Below are 4,673 nucleotides of genomic sequence, written 5' to 3'. Positions count from 1 at the left end.
GCCTACATCTACATCAGTTCTATTTTTCTCTCAGGTACACGCCATTTGGTATTGGGAGAAACAGAGAGATAGGGAAAACCAGCAAAGAAAGAGAGCACAAGCAGAAACCACAGACAGAGCTAAGAAGAAAAACTACAGAACAAGGGGGTAAATCACACACAGGCAGATCGATGCAGATGTTGTGCTCATGCATGCCATGGCAGGTAAACATATTCCAGAGTTAAGATGCGCCAAAACCAAAACACACAAAATGCATATATATAAAAATACAACGTCTGGTAGGTGCACAACTTGGGAGTCTAAACAGACTTGGATATGGTGGGGAAACCTTCTCCGGGACAAAAACCCTACCATATTCAAATCCTTCTCCCTAATAGTACTGATGACACCCACATAATACACTATTGTTTCAGAAGTTACAACAACTTTGCTACGATTGCGCAAACTGGGAACTGATAGTTATCAGCACAAATATGCATGGATTACATACAGATTAATGGAATAGAACCGTAATATGGATTACAGATGGAATAGTCCCGTTGTCCTCAGGTCTTCCAACTTCCATCTAGTCCAGCCATTGGTTCCAGCTCGATCGCCTGTCACCTAGTCCTTCTTGTCCTCCTTGTACTTGAAGAAGAAAACATGGTCAGAAAACGCAAATTTGGCTCCCCAAATAAAGCACGGCACCCAAATAAAACATGGTTAGCAACTTTTATCAAAACATGGTCACATGCATGTATGGAATTACTCAAAACATCAGGATTCTATACGGGCTAATTAAGCATGGGAACAAACAAGCAGAAAAAAAGACATGATACAATACAGGTAGGTGTGATCAGCAAGTTCAGCGTACTTTAGTAATAACGATACAAGTTGGATTTTTACTGCATAATCAATTACTTATGTCCAGTATATAGGGTATTTCGAACAATAGAGAAGTAAAAGCTGGACAGAAAACAATTAAATGCTAGCACAAATACCTATTGATCTGGTCCGCTTCCTCTAACTTTGGACACCCCCTGACCTCCACCTCCTTGATATTTGCAACCACCTCTGCTCCACCAATTGAAACTAGATGTTGACATTTCTTAATCACCAATTTCTCGAGTGATACAAGATAATTGTGCCAAACGTTGCCTGGAATGGATTTTATTCCATTGCATCCTTCAATTTGAAGTGAGACGAGGGATGTGAGGTTCTCTAGGCAGCTGGGAATACATGGAGAGATATCCCCACATTCCTTTAAGCGTAGGCTTTGGAGGCATGATGGCAACACAAAACCTGTTTGCCACTTGAGACTTGTGCACTCATCAACCACCAGATGTTTCAGATAGGGAAACCATTCAGCTGGCAGGGACTTTAACTCCGAACAACATCTGATTTCAATTTCCTCAATAGCGGGTAGATGCTCTTGTGTTAGCAGGCCATCAAGGGTTGGCAATTTACGACACTCACTAAATTTTATGACTTTAAGGGACGAGAATGCTCCAATGCCGCCAATAGATGCAAGAGATTCAGACTGAATACGCAGCTCTCGTAGTGCTGGAAGACTCCACGTTTGCAATTGGATGGATGTGATAGACTTGCATGATACATCAAATTCAGTGAGGGAGCAGCAGTCGATATTGCAAAAGAGACCAGAATCCCACATGTCGAGCTTCTTAAGGGACTGCGAAACCAATCTTTGAAGGCTGATGTTTGGACAACGGAATAAGGACATTTCTTCAAGGAAATCAAAATCCCCAAACTTTTCAGTTGGTACTGATTCTAACATCTTGCAATTGATAATCACCATTTTCTTGATGCCTGGTACATAACCTGGATGCAGAAAATCTTCGAGGCTTGATATATTTTTGCACCCTTCAATTCTTACGTCTGCGAGAGACAGGAATGCGGGTGTCTCCTTTAAGTTTATGCTGTTGAGTCCATCACATCCTTGAAAAGTGAGTGATTCTAAACTTGGCAAGTTTTGTGGCTGAAACCAGCTTGGGAGTGAGGAGTCGCCATAATTCTGGAGGAGCAGAGACTTGAGGCTGATAGGAGGTTGTAGAACTTCAAGCACTTCTTTGTTCTTAGCCTGACAAGAGGCTGATAGGATGGTTGGCAGCATACCAAAACCCCAGGGCGAATGCATATTCAATGTCAACCTATCAAGATATTTCTTATTTTTCAGTTCAGCTTCAGCTGCCTGATCCTTACTTAGGGCGGCAAGATTATTTATCACCAAGTATCCACGAATTTGGTTCAGATTCTTTATTAACCTAATTCCTTGTCCCTCTTTATTGGCCGAATCAAGAGTTAATCCTATTGCTTCGAATTTCTGCAAACTGGTCAACTTCACAAAGTCACCAGGAATTTCTAGCTTGCATTTCTTGGCATATAAAATCTGCATATGATATAGCCAACAGAAAGTTGAAGGAATCTTCTTCAAAGAACAAGCTCTGGATATTTCAAGGTACCGAAGATGCTTCCAGTTGCCAATATTATCTGGTAACTTATCTGCGGAGGCACAAGACATCACACGCATACGGAGAAGTTTATCACACCAGGGTTCCATTACAATATCTGCTTTTCTTCCTAAACTCTTTTTGCAGATTAGGGTACGCAGCTTCGTGTAGTTGCATAGGCTCGGCAAGTTGGAATGGTCAAATTCACTGCTAGGGAGTACGTACAGATGACGAACATTCTGGGGAACTATAGCAAAGTCACTCGTATTTCTTAAGATGAAGCAGTCATCCTCTGAAACTTTTTGTGCCATGTCATGCAGCAAGTCATGGATTACGTGTTGACCGCCAACTTTTTGAAAGAAGGACCGTGCTACAAGGTCTTCAAAATACTGACAGCCAACATCTTGAATGGGAACACCACCTTGAGGCTCCACAAAGCCTTCTGCCGCCCAAATTTCAGCTAAATGCTCCTTGTCAAATTTGTAATCCTTGGGGTACATAGCACAGAATGCGAAGCATCGCTTCAATTTTGAATGGTAAATACATATAGCTCAACCGAAGGGCAGGTAAAATCTCAGTCTTCTCTTGTTGCAACCGCCACAGTTCACTCTCAAGTATAGATTTCCAATGTGATACTTCAGGGTTTGCTTTCAACATGCGTCCGAGAGTTTTGGCAGCCAAAGGAGAACCCTTCAATTTTGGAACTATACTTCTACCAAGTCCCTCTAAATCGGGATCATTGTTAGATTCCTCAGATCCAAACGCAGACAATTTGAAGAAATTCCAAAATATGTCCTCATCCAGACCATCTAATCTAACAGGCTCCATTGTGCGCACCCCGTCCCTAACATTTGGACATCTAGTGGTGACCAACATCGCACTTCCCTCTTGGGCACTTCTAAATGGTGCACAAAACTTTTTCCAACACTGTCCATTTTCCTTCAAGGCATCATCCCACACGTCATCAAGGACTATTAATAACCTTTTATTGTTCACATGGTTAGAGAGAATCTCTTGAAGAGTATTCAAATTACCAGCCGTTGCCTCCTTTCCAGTAAAGGATTGTATGACCTCTTTAGTCAGCCTCTTCACATCGAAGTCATCGGAGACACAAATCCAAATTATCTTCTTAAAGTGTGACCTCACTCCTTTATGGCTGCAGATATGTTGGGCCAAAGTAGTCTTTCCAACACCACCAAATCCATTCATCACATGAACAGGGAGACTTGATTCGCTATTAAAATGGTTGCTTGCTGCTGTGCTTGTTGATGCATTGACTGAACTAGTTGCTCTCTTGCGTTTTGAATTTATAGGCACATTGAGAAATTCTAATACTTGCTTCAGCTCCTTGTCACGACCAAATATTTTTGTTTCACTTGGAAAAGAGGTGGTCTCTGGCCTGACTAATTTGTCAAAGCGTTGTGCGACTCCACGAAGCCCCATACTATCCATCTGACTTGAAAGACTGCTCAACCTCAACTGGACGTCATCCAGTTTGTTGAAGCCGTCTTGGATTACGGTGTCAAAGAAGTCAATGGAAGGAGACTGGCTTGCATTGCCCTCCGCTTGCACCTTCTTCTCATACCATCTGAACTCATCAATAAGGTCCTCGGCATCAAACACTGCATCCTTGAGATTGGGAAGGATTTTTGCCACAGCATCATCGTGGCTCCATTCTGCTTTATTAATGAGGTCGTGCATTGCAGGAAGAGTATCCCTCAGAACGTAGGCCACTCTCCAACTGCAATACACGACCCTGGAGATCTTGCTCCTGTGATCCACTCCATTGAGAGTGCAGTGATGAAATGGCAGATCTGGCCCACTGCCAGAAAGTGACACACTCATTGAAGCCACTGATGGCCCCAATGGTAGCAGATAAGCTCATGCTGGCTGGAGTTATGGTGTCGTCCTGCGACAAAACAGTGATACGCAATTAGCACTGCGTAAGTAAATTTTACAGTCAAAGTATTTAACAAGCAGGCTATGTGTATACAACAAACCGACTATCATAGGTAATTGTTTACTGCAGATACGTGTCCACCAAAAATTCCTATGAAATTAGTTACATGAAGTGAAATAAACTTATCTTTTACAATTATTAACAAAGATACTTTACTTTGGCTAGAAGTCCTATACACTGAGATATTCAAGTGAGATTTATTCACATATGGATCTGAGAGAAATAGCCTAGGCAGGAACAAATGGAACACATGCAATATGATGGAG

General features: G+C 42.1%; 1 pseudogene; it reads right to left on the bottom strand.

Annotated features, from left to right (window-relative positions):
* Positions 1 to 226: 226 nt before the first annotated feature.
* Positions 227 to 4,332, bottom strand: LOC123050872 (putative disease resistance protein RGA1; annotated as a pseudogene).
* Positions 4,333 to 4,673: the final 341 nt, after the last annotated feature.

The sequence above is a fragment of the Triticum aestivum genome, chromosome 2D (genome assembly GCF_018294505.1).
Source record: "Triticum aestivum cultivar Chinese Spring chromosome 2D, IWGSC CS RefSeq v2.1, whole genome shotgun sequence".
NCBI lineage: Eukaryota > Viridiplantae > Streptophyta > Magnoliopsida > Poales > Poaceae > Triticum > Triticum aestivum.
The sequence above is the reverse complement of the archived record's forward strand: the minus strand, read 5'-3'. Positions and strand labels throughout refer to the sequence as shown.